Here is a 13,340-nt window from a genome sequence, read left to right on the forward strand (position 1 = left end):
GCTTCAAAAACATTAAACTGAATAAAAGATGTCAAACATTAAAGGTCACATATTATATGATTGTATTTACATGACATATCCAGGATAGGTGAATCCATAGAGGTTGTAGGCAGATTATTGGTTCTCAGGGGAGGAGGCCTTAATGGGTACAGGATCTCTGTGAGTGAAAAAAATCTTTTAGAATGAAATAGATGTGATGGTTGCAGAACATTGTGAATGTGCCAAATAATACTGAGTTGCACACTTTATTTTTTAATTGTTATGGAATTAAATTGAATTGGAGTTGATTTCGTTATGTTAATCTCACATAAATTAAAAAAGGAGAGGCAGAGGGAAATCAGACAGGCAATAGGAGGAGAAAATAATGTGGCCACAAAGGCAGAGATTGAACTGCTGGGAATAAAACTAGGAATTTGGGGAAGTCACCTGAATATGAAATCTACAAGGGACAGTCTCCCCTAGACACTCTGGAGACTGATACTTCTGTTTCATCCCAGTGAAACTGATTTCCAACACCTGGCCTCCAGAAATGTGAGAAAACAAATGTGTGTTGTTTAAAGGCCCTGGAGTGTACTCATTTGTTACAGCAGCCATAGGAAACTGATATAAAATCTTTATGATCTTTGTTGTGTTCAACCGTGAGTTCTCAATTTAATGTGTGACTGCAGCATAACCTACTTGTGTTCTGTTGTCTGTGTTCTGTTTTTACAAACATATGTTGACTTTCTCTGTTGGGTTCCTCTTATTGTGCAGCTGTTCATTCCTTAAAATCTTTTACTGAGCCTTAGCTCTGATCTAAGCCTGAGTCTTTGTTAGACACCAGATCAGATATTGTACCAGGATGCATAGAACTTTTTTTTAAAAGATTATATTTATTTATTAGAGAGAGAGTGAAAGTAAGAGAGATCACAGAGGAAAAAGGAGAAGCAGACTCAATGCTGAGGGAGAGCCCAATGCGGGGCTTGATCCCAGGACCCTGCAATCATGACCTGAGCCAAAGGCAGATGTTTAACTGACTGCACCACCCAGGTACCCAGAACTTTTATTTTAATGGCAAAAACAAATAAAAGGAGTAAACACACAAAAATGAATATACAATATTTTGATCAGCCTCATGAAGGAAAAGATGATAGACATTAATATTTGTGGGTTTTTCCATGTAACTTTGTTCCTACATAGGATCAGATTTCATTAGATACTCTTGAGTTCTGTGGAATAGACATTAGTCTAGATTCTGAGAACACATACCTAAGTAAGGTAACATCTTTGGTCTCAAAGTCTTGCAATTCAGTACTACAGTTAAATCTATAAAACAAACCAAAATAATTTGTAACTGTTTTAATTGTTCTATGGACAAGGTTGGCAAATTAGATGAATGAACAAGGATAAGAAAAGGAACAGAAGGGAAAGGATGCAAATATATTTTGAGCAGCTACTCTGTTTCAGGCACTGTGCTACGGTCTGGCTCATTCAGTACCCATTTAATCTAAGTCTGTGAGAGAGGCATTAGTTTCCCCATGAGAAACTCAGAATACTTAATAACTTGCCCTATATCACAAAGTTTGAATTGGAATGGAATTCACGTTGAATTTGTCCTCTCTTTAAAACCTGTGCTAATTTTATTGGGGCTAGCCTCTTTGGTTATGATATGAAGGCTGGGTGAAGACTCACAAAGAAATCATGGTAGAATCAAATTGTATTGGAGAAATTTGATAGTTTTTCCAGGATATGTCCTCCCCACTCCCATAACAGCATCCAGATGGTCTTATAAGAAGCTCTGTCTGTTAGGGTAAATAATACCAGCTGTCATACAAGCAAACTCCAAAATGGCAGTGGCATGACGATAGAGGTTTTCCTTGCTTGCATATGGTTCCATTAGTTGTTCTGTGGGAACTTCTACAGAGACTCAGTTGTACCAGGTTCTTTCCATTTAGTGATTTCATCATCTCTTGTGGTCTGGATTCTCTCCATACAGCTGGTGACAAAAAGAATGAACAAGACATCACATGGGGAGGTTCATGGGCAGACTTGGAAGTGGCATGTATGACCTGTACTCACATTCAATGGACAAAAACACAAGCACATGGTCATAATTAACTGTATGAAGGGCAGAGACATAGAGCTTATGTATATTTCTAGGAGTAAACATAGTTCGGAAAATAACTAACCAGTCTTTTCCATTGTAATGCTTATAATCATCAAATATCCATCTTACATTTCCTCCCATACAGAAAATTTATTATTCACCTCCACCAAGGAGACAACCTAAATCCCAACTAATCAATATAGAAGCACAATGTCCAGGCTATCATACAGATTAAATGGTCTTCTCCATCCAGTCCATGTGTGGCTCCCTGTTGCCTAGCAATTATACTCTAAAAAGAAAACATAGTTCATTCCACATTCATATCCAGTAAATAATGTTGGGCCTGAATAAAGATAATTGGGGAAAAAAGAGCCTCCATTCAGAAGAGTCAGCAAAGGAAGACACACAGATTTCAGTTTAGAAATCTTTTTTTTTTTTAAAAGATTTTATTTATTTATTCAGAAGAGACAGAGAGAGAGAGGCAGAGGGAGAAGCAGGCTCCTTGCTGAGCAGGGAGCCCGATGCGGGACTCGATCCCAGGAAGCTGGGATCATGACCTGAGGTGAAGGCAGACGCTTAACCATCTGAGCCACCCAGGCGCCCTCAGTTTAGAAATCTTATGGAATTGACAATAACTAGGCCCCTCAACCTGGTGATGGGATATATTTCTTTATGAGACCCTGATTTTTCTTTCTGGGGAAAACTCCATTATCCACTGTTTTCCTTACTACCTGGTCCAAGCTCTTAATTTTTTTTTCTTATCCATTAGTTTTTTCTTACCACTATTGAAGTACCTCAAGGAAAAAACTATGTGTAACACAATAGTAACAAGGAAGGTTTATTCATAAACTGCTTTCATTAAAAAAATATATTTGTTCTCCATTTTGGATGCTTGGACCTGCTACAAAATTAAAGAAATAAATAACATTCGAGTGATTGATATGCTTTGATACCCTATATGGCCATGAACATTGAGTTATGGCATGGAGTAGATTTAAGTGAGATGAAATAACTTTTGTGGATTTTAGATCATTAGAAGACTAAACCTAGAGAATATTTTGCCTTCTCAAAAAACTTCTTGATAGCATTCTTGACCTCTTTGTTCCTCAAGTTGTACACCATAGGGTTTAGCATGGGAATGACCATAGTATAGAACACAGATGTGATTTTGTCTGTGTCCATGGAATGATGGGAACTTGGCTGTAAGTACATGATGATGACTGTCCCATAAAATATGGAAACTGCAACAAGGTGAAAAGCATAGGTAGATAAAGCCTTCTGGTACCCCTCCCCTGACTGTATCTTCAAAATGGTTGTAAATATGAACAGATAGGAAATAAAGATAACAAAAAGTGCAAAAAAGATAAAGCTTGAAATAAGCACAAGAATCAGCTCATTAATGTCTTTATCTGAGCAAGTCAGAGTCATGACTGCTGGAATATCACAGAAAAAGTGATGGACCACATTGGACAGGCATAAAGAAAAACAGAATGTGTCTACAATGTCAATAGCAGCAGTTAAAAAGGCAAAGACATAAGTGCATTGTAGGAGATGACCTTGTCTCCTATAAGTAATCCAGACATGACCTTGGGAGTGATTGTTGAGGAGTATCAAAAGTCCACCAGAGACAGGTTACTGAGGAAAAGGTACATGGGAATGTGCAGACGAGAGTCCAGCAGGATCAACATGATCATCCCCAGGTTCCCAACCAGAGTGACAAGGTAGATGAGAGTAAACATTAGAAAGAGAGGACTCTGCAGTTCTGATGCATTTGTTAGTCCCAGCAGGATGAATTCTTTCACCTCTGTGTTAGTCTTCATGGATGTGATTTGCATATCACAAGATGCTCTGCAGCAATGAAAAGGAACACACTGATGAACAGAAATGGGTTGCATAGAAATAGATATGTACAAGCATTATTTTATTAGAGCAATAATTTGTTCTTCAATATTCTCCATTTCTGAAGCATGTCATGGCAACACAATTTAGTGACAACTTATCTCCACAGTAATAAGCTTTTGGATAGGAAGTGTCCTTACAGATCAGCTTCCCAACTTCTAGATTTTGTATATGAGTAAGCGGAGTTGCAGGAAAGGCTAACGAGTTGTCCAAGTTCACATTCCTGGAATGAATCCATCTCCTATATCATATCTTTTAAATCTAATAGCTTACACTTCTACAGTGCTCTCGTGCCAGGTGCTCTATATGTATATATTCATTTAATCCTCTCATCAGTCCTATTAGATTGATTAGTTATTCTTCCCCTATAGGTATCTAGCAATTTGGCAACTGAGAGATCTAGTAATTTATTTACGGTTAGTTAGGTGTTAATGGACAACGCCAAGCTTTAGACCCAATCAAGAGGGTTCCCAACCTAAGTGTTGTTAATGAATTTGAATTGATTTTAATTTCATTCGATTTATACTTACTTGTCTCTATTGTACTGAACTTAATGCATGGAGTAGCATAGTTACATAATTCACAAATAAATGCATGGTAGATGCAGTGGGCTAAATGTAGCATCAGAGGCAAGTGTAATCAACAAAGGTAGTTCTGAGCAGAAGGTACAGCATTGTATGTAAAGGCTTGGACTCTGAGAAGCATGTGTATACAATCACATATCATCCCTACCATTTACAATGGGAGACATTGGTCCTAACTTATCTAAGTCTCTATCCACCAGCAAAATGAAAGTGCTGTTGGAACTTACCTCAAAGTATTATTGTAAGAATTTAAAGACATAGGCACGTATTGCATGGAGCCCTGGGTGTTATACGAAAACGATGAATCATGGAACACTGCATCAAAAACTAATGATGTACTGTATGGTGACTAACATAACATAATCAAATAAAATTAAATAAAAAAACAACAAAAAATAAAGACATAGTGTATAAAAAGAGTTAGCACAATGAGGGTGCCAAGCACAATCCTGAAGAATACTGGCTATAATATTATTAGCATAGAACAATGGTCTCTATGTTGGTTTAGGAAAGTCAGGTGGCAGCTGTAGGGGGCTGGGTTTTAGGTCCGTTGGCCTTAACCTTTGATTTGCCTTTTTGTACATGCTGTTTATGCAGATATTTTGTTTTCCCTCTATTTCTCACTCTGTGCTCATGCCTGTGTCAATCATTTTGTGTGAGAACCCAGGGATCTCCAAACTTTCCTTTTCTTATTTTCTTTCTTGAGATCCACATTTTACCTTACCCCTCTATCCTAGACTCATTCTTACTGTCATTTCTAACAACACTGAGCTGGACCACAGCTATTGAAGGGTGAAAATGCATGGCATGGGAGTGGATACTAATCTGCAGATCTATTCATGAGAAAGCACAAATCTTTGTATTTTTAGTTGAAGCTTTGAGAAAGACATGCATTCTTTGATAACCACTAATCTCTACCACCTTCCTCCTGGCTCCTAAACACACTCTTTTACACATCTTCACCTAAAAGTCAACACCTCATCCTCATGATAATGTATTGTTATGATATCACAACTATATCAATTGCTGTGTTCTATGATGACTAATAGCTCTCCTGTGCTTAAAATTCCTGCTGGTGTGTAGCTGGTCTCATAGATCAAGAGACAAATGTATGGATAAAGATGACACTGATAATGACAATGATGATCATAGTTATGATGATAGATAAATAGGTACAGCAGAAGAAGAAGGGATATAAATTGGGTATGAACACACTCACACACACACACATATAACTAATTTACTACTAAGGAAGTGGAGGTTTTGAGAAGTTGTGTGCCTTCTTAAAATTCTACAGCTAGTTCGAGATATTGAAGATACAAACCCATGTCTAACCGATCTTAATGCTTTAGCTTTAATTACTTCAGTGTCAGATTTTCTAGATGAACAAGTAATGAAAGGGCAGGTTGTGGAGCAATAACTGTAAGGATCTTGGTAGTTTCCTGATGCTCTTTCTGGAGTCCGTGAAATGTCATTTCACCCTGTTTGGTTAGCTATTCCTTCAGTGACAAGTCAATACACAGTAAACGGGAGGAATTTAGCATCTACCCAATCAGAGTACCGTCTATCACCGGGTTTCCCTAACCGTTTAAGAAAAGCAGCATGGAATTTCAGAAATATTCCTTTGCACTTTACTGATTACAATGTTTTGCCCTGACTCCTATATTTATGCTAATGTTCAGAAATCGTGTTCAAACAACCAGATAGCTCAAAAACTCACAAAAGATGTAGACACCCCACTACTTCTGCATCAATTACATTTTTCACTGCAAGTGTAGATTGAATCTAGAAGCTTCCCTTGCTCTTGAAAAGAAAGTAAAGACAGTGCTGAATTGTGAGTCTGCAATCAGAAATTCAGCCCTAGAAGAATGTTATAAGTAATGTCGGAGAAATTCTGTCTCATGTTCTGGTCAAGATGTTCCAAGTTCCCTGAAGCGTGAAGACGTGGAGAAAGGATCATTAACATGGGGCTTCCTAGGAAGCCTGCGTTTAAGTAGTACATCTACCATGGATATTTTACGGTACTGAGAAAATGATTTACCTTCTGCTGATCTCAGTTTCCTTATTTATGATAAAGAGATAATAAAATTATCTGTCCCACAGACTTTCCAGAATTGTATTTGAGACTAGCAAATGAGGGTGGATGCACAAAAGAACTTAGTAAGGGCTTAACTTTTCAACATGAATCAGTTTAATTTTTATTACGTGGTGTCTTCCCTGCCTGTCATTGCAGACTCACTGCAAACACCCAGTTTGGACAGAAACTGGTGTATACAACAAGTTTAGCTTTCAGTTCAATAAATGTTGACCAAATGGGTTCTGCTCAGTGTCTTGTCCTTTAAAAATAACATCATGCAGAATCATGATGGGATTTCAGCCCGTAATGAACAAGAACAAGGAGAAAATCATATGGGCATGGAACTCTTGGAGGAAAAGAGTTCCTGTGAGGACAAACACCTCTCCTCATCCCAGTTATATAACGCAGAAATAATTAAGCTGTATGCAGGGGCATAATTTGGTATGTTGTGTAGCACCTATGTATATTTTTAGTCTTGCCCTCCTCTCTCTCCCCTCCCCCACTTAAAAAATAAAGGTGACTTTTGAGGTACCTGGGTGGCTCAGTCAGTTAAGCTCCTGACTTCAGCTCAGGTCATGATCTCAGGGTCCTGGAATCCTTCCCGCCTTGGGCTCCTTGCTCAGTTGGGTGTCTGCTTCTCCCTCTTCTTCTGCCCCTCTCCTCTGCTTGGCCTCGCTCTCTCTCTTTCTCTTTCTCAAATAAATAAATAAAATCTTTTTAAAAATTAGGTGATTTTTACATACATCGAGTGGTTTTGTTTAATTAATTTACATTTATAGTTATTTTTGACATTTGAAATATATCTTTTTTATTGAAGTATAGTTGATATACAATGTTAATTAGTTTCAGGTGTACAACAAAATGATTCAACAATTCTGTATGTTATGCTTGTTCACCACAAGTGTAGCTACCATCTGTCACCACACAACACGGTAACAATACCACTGTGTTCCCTATATTGTATATTTTAGCTTTATTTCTGAAAATTTTGTTTTCTGTGTATCACATATTTCATACCTTCTAGATCCATCCATGTTGTTGCAAATGGCAAGATTTTATGTTTTTATGGCTGAGTAATATTTCATTTATGTGTATATATTATATATACATATATATATATATACACACACACAACTTCTTTATCCATTCATCCATCAATGGACACTGGGGCTACTTCCAATATTTGGTTATTGTAAATAATGCTGCAATAAACATAAGAGTGCATATATCTTTTTGAATTACTGTTTTTGTATTCTTTCAATAAATACCCAGTAGTGGAATTACTGGATCATATAGTAATTTTATTTTTAATTTTTTGAGGAGGTTTCATACTGTTTTCCACAGTGATTGCACCAATTTACATTTCCATCAACAGTGCATGAGGTTCCTTTTTCTCCACATCCTTGCTAACACTTGTGGTTTCTTGCCTTTTTGATTTTCCATTCTGACAGATAGGAGGTACTATCTCATTGCGGTTTTGATTTGCATTTCCCTGATGATGAGTGGTGTTGAACATCTTTTCTTGTATCTGTGTCTTCTTTGGAGAATTAAATCTTGAAGTTGAGTAGTGTTAGTCTTCCAACTTTGTTCTTCTCTTTAAATATTGTTAGCTCTTTTGGGTCATTTATCTCTCCACTTAAACTTTAGAATCAGTTTGTCAAGATCCACAAATCACTTACTGGGACTTTGTTTGGGACGTCAATGAATCTATAGATAAAGTTGGAAAAAACTGACATTTTGACAACGAGTCTTCCTATCCATGAGAATGGAATGTCTCTCCATTTTTTTCAATTCTTTTTTGGTTTCATTCATCAGCATCAGAGTTTGGTAATTTTTTCTATTTCATTTTTTATTTTGTTATCTTGTTAGATTTATAACGATTTGATTTTGGGGTGCTAATATAAAAGGCCATGTGTTTTTAATTTCAACTTCTACTCGTTCATTGTCAGTATCTAGGAAAGTGATAGAATTTAGTATATTAGCCTTGCATTCTACAACCAAGCTATAATCCCTCACTAGTTCCAGGAGGTTTTTTTCCCCCATTCTTTCATATATCTACATAGACAATCATTTCATCTGTGAACAGAAACAGTTTTTATTTTTTCCTTCCCAAGTCTCCACATCGTGAGATTCCATTCATGTAACATAGGATGGAGGAAGGCTCAGTGATTTCCAAGAGATGAGGGAGCTGGGACTGGCTGGCTATAACAGAAGTGGAAAGGGAAATTTTAGGATGATAAAATATTCTCCATGCTACAGTGCTGGTGAACACTTCACTCAGCATTTATTAAAACCCTTAAAACTTACATAGAAAAGAGTAAAATTAATATGTACAAGTTTTGGTTTCCTCATTTTACAAATGTCCTATGGTAATATTAAGATTACTCTTTAGAGGAAACTAGGTAAGAGTTGTATTCGTTTCCTATGACTGTTATAACAAATGACCACAAACTTGGAAGCTTAAACAACATATATTCATTATTTCACAGCCTAGAATCCAGAAGTCCAAAAAAAGTTTCCCTGGAAAAAAGTCGGTGTATTGGAAGAGCCATGCTCCCTCCATAGGCTTTAAGAGAAAATCCATTTCTTGCCTCTTTCATCTTCCGATGGCAGCTGTCATCCATGGTTTGTGGTTATATCACTTTCATCTACTTCCAGGGTCACATTGTTTACTCCTCTTTTATCTGTGATTAAACCTCTTAAAAGTATACATGGGATTACCTTTAAGGTATACACAGAAAATCTGGGATAAAATCCTTAAGCTAATCACATCTGCATAGTCCTTTTAGGCCATATAAGGTAACCTTGGAAAGTCCTAGGAACTAGGATGTGGATCTCTTTGCAGGCCATTAATAAGACTGCCACAGGGTTACTTTGAATAGTCTGTAGCATTTAAAATATTTTTTATAACTCTCAAATAGTTATAAAATTAAATAATTATTTTTTATTATGTTCAGTTAGCCAGTATATAGTACATCATTAGTTTTTGATGTAGTCAACGATGCATTAGTTGCATATAATGCCCAGTGCTCATCACAACACCTGCCCTCCTTAATACCCGTCACCTGGTTACCCCATCTCCCCACCCCCTCCCTTCTGTAACCCTTAGTTTGTTTCCCAGAGTCCAGAGTCTCTCATGATTTGTCTCCCTCTCTGATTTCCCCCCCTTCAGTTTTCCCTCCCTCCCCCTGTGGTCCTCTGTGCTATTCTTTATGTTCCACAAATAAGTAAAACCATATGATAATTGACTTTCTCTGCTTGACTTATTTCACTCAGCATAATCCCCTCCAGTTCCATCCATGTTGATGCAAATGGTAAGTATTCATCCTTTTCTGATGACTGAGAAATATTCCATTGTATATATGAACCACATCTTCTTTTTCCATTCATCTGTCGATGGACATCTCGGCTCCTTCAACAGTTTGGTTACTGTGGACATTGCTGCTATGAACGTTGGGGTGCAGTTGCCCCTTCTTTTCACTACATCTTTATCTTTGGGGTAAATCCCTAGTAGTGCAATTGCTGGGTCATAGGGTAGCTCTATTTTTAACATCTTGAAGAACCTCCATACTATTTTCCAAGGGGCTGTACCAGCTTGCCTTCCCACCAACAGTGTAAGAGTGTTCCTCTTTCTCCACATCCTTGCCAACATTTGTTGTTTCCTGACTTGTTAATTTTTGCCATTCTCACTGGTGTAAGGTGGTATCTCATTGTGGTTTTGATTTGTATTTCCCTGATGGCTAATGATATAGAGCATTTTTTCATATGTCTGTTAGCCATTTGTAGTGTCTGTTCATGTCTTCTGTCCATTTCTTGACTGGATTATTTGTTTTTTGGGTGTTGAGTTTGAGAAGTTCTTTATAGAGCTTGGATATCAGCCCTTTATCTGTAATGTCATTTGCAAATATCTTCTTCCATTCCGTGGGTTGCCTCTTAGTTTTGTTGACTGTTTCCTTTGTTGTGCAAAGGTTTTTTATCTTGATGAAGTCCCAAAAGTTCATTTTTGCTTTTGTTTCCCTTGCCTTTAGAGATGTGTCTTGAAAGAAGTCACTGTGGCCAATGCTGAGGAGGTTATTCCCTGTGTTCTCCTCTAGGATTTTGATGGATTCCCGTCTCACATTTAGGTCTTTCAGCCATTTGAGCTTATCTTTGTGTATGGTGTAAGAGAATGGTCCTGTTTCATTCTTCTGCATGTGGCAGAAGAATTTTCCCAGCACCATTTATTGAAGAGACGTCTTTTTTCCATTGCATGTTTTTTCTGCTTTCTCAAAGATTATGTGACCATAGAGTTAGGGTCCATTTCTGGGGTCTCTATTCTGTTCCATTGATCTATGTGTCTGTTTTTGTGCCAACACCATACTGTCTTGATGATCACAGCTTTGTAATATAGCTTGAAGCCAGGCATTGTGATGCCCCCAGCTTTGGTTTTCTTTTTCAACATTCCCCTGGCAATTTGGGGTCTTTTCTTGTTCCATACAAATCTTAGGATTCTTTGTTCCAGCTCTGTGAAAAATGTGGATAGTATTTTGATAGGGATTTCATTCTATGTGTAGATTGCTCTGGGCAGCATAGGCATTTTAACAATGTTTATTTTTCCAACCCACGAGCACAGAATATTTTTCCATCTCTTTGTGTCTTCCTCAATTTCTTTCATAAGTGTTCTGTAGTTTTTAGAGTATAGATCATTTACCTCTTTGGTTAGGTTTATTCCTAGGTATCTTATGGTTTTTAGTGCTATTGTAAATGGAATTGATTCCTTAATTTCTCTTTCTTCAGTCACATTGTTAGTGTATTGAAATGCCACTGATTTCTGTGCATTGATTTGTATCCTGCCACATTAGTGAATTGCTGTATGAGTTCTAGTAAATTGCGGGTGAGGTCTTTTTTAAAATAATAATTAGAAATGTTTGCAATAGGAGAAACATCACCATTAAAATAGAAGTTAATATTTGTATTATTCTACACTGCCCTCAAATAGTAGCATAAGAATATTAGAATATTCAAGCACAATCTTACAAATACTGAAATATTAAAGACTCCTATTATCTAGAGATAACAAATTAGATGAGGGTACATATTTATGTGGGTAGGTTTTGTGTATAGAGCTCTCTGAGGTTCAAAATTAAAAGCATAAAAATTGTGCATTATACTAGCATATTGAATGTGCATTATCTTTATTATTGACAGTGGCATGTTTATATTCTATATAGATACTCAGAATCATTTCAGTTCATTATATTTCATATGTATGAAGTAATTTTCAAATATAATCAGATACTAACCATTAATAATCTCATATTTAATGTCTTTTTATGATTTACTAACTAGTATTTATTTGATGTGTTACTTGCCATGTAATGAGACAACACTGCTAAGTGAAAATTATGAGATTATTTCAGATGATTCACTTGATTATGGGATCCAAGAAATCATTGTTTCCAAATATTGGAGTGCAAGTACTTAGTGAAAATGCAGATAAAAATATTTCAGCAAAGCAGAAAATCAACTGTGCTTCTTGAAATGCACAATACATCTATCAAAAAACTGAGTATTTACCCCAAAGATACAGATGTAGTGAAAAGAAGGGCCATATGCACCCCAATGTTCATAGCGGCAATGTCCACAATAGCCAAACTGTGGAAAGAGCTGAGATGCCCTTCAACAGATGAATGGATAAAGAAGATGTGGTCCATATATACAATGGAATGTTACTCAGCCATCAGAAAGGATGAATACCCAACATTTGCATCAACATGGATGGGACCGGAGGAGATTATGCTAAGTGAAATAAGTCAAGCAGAGAAAGTCAATTATCATATGGTTTCACATATTTGTGGAACATAAGGAGGATCATGGAGGACATTAGGAGAAAGAAGGGGAAAATGAAGGGGGGAAATCAGAGGGGGAGAAAAATTATGAGAGACTATAGACTCTGGGAATCAAACTGAGGGTTTTAGAGGGGGGTGGTGGATGGGTGAGCATGATGATGGATATTAAGGAGGGCATGTATTGCATGGAGCACTGGGTGTTATATGCAAACAATGGATCAAGGAACACTACATCAAAAACTAATGATGTACTGTGTGGTGACTAACATAATAAAAAAGTTTATGTTGTGGGTGATATGTTATAACTATCAATGCTTAAAGATTCATCATATTGATATAGTTTGACTCAAAGCTTAATTATTTTATTCATTCATATTTTGAGAATCTACTCTGAAACAGACACCCATTTCCGTACTGAAGATTGTGTTGTAAACAAAAAAAATAAAGCCATTGTTTTCACAGAGTTTAAATTCTAGTTGGGGCACATGGGTCATAAAGAAGAAAACAAATAAACAGACAAGAGATGAGGGTTTATAAGGATATGAAGAATATCACAGAGTGAAAGAACAGTGCACATGGTAGTAAAAGGGGACTATCTTATAAAGGTGGTCAGGAAAACATTCTGTAATAGAGTAACATTTAAGCAATAACTATAATGGAGTAAGGGAACATTCTACACAGAGAAAAGCAAGTACAAATGCCCTGAGTCCGGAACATGCTTAACTTGTCAGATTGTGAAGAAATAGAAAGAAAATCATGTGAATGAAGTAGGGTGAAAGAATGAAGTAACAAAAAATAATTTAATTCAACAAAGGAAACATGAAATACCAGCATTAATCATTCCAAAGCATTTCCAGAAGCAAGAT

At 36.8% G+C, this 13,340-nt stretch overlaps 1 pseudogene; it reads right to left on the reverse strand.

The window, feature by feature from the left end:
- Positions 1–3,118: 3,118 nt before the first annotated feature.
- LOC113914700 lies at positions 3,119–3,906 on the reverse strand (annotated as a pseudogene).
- Positions 3,907–13,340: the final 9,434 nt, after the last annotated feature.

Source organism: Zalophus californianus, chromosome 11 (assembly GCF_009762305.2).
Source record: "Zalophus californianus isolate mZalCal1 chromosome 11, mZalCal1.pri.v2, whole genome shotgun sequence".
Classification (NCBI taxonomy): domain Eukaryota; kingdom Metazoa; phylum Chordata; class Mammalia; order Carnivora; family Otariidae; genus Zalophus; species Zalophus californianus.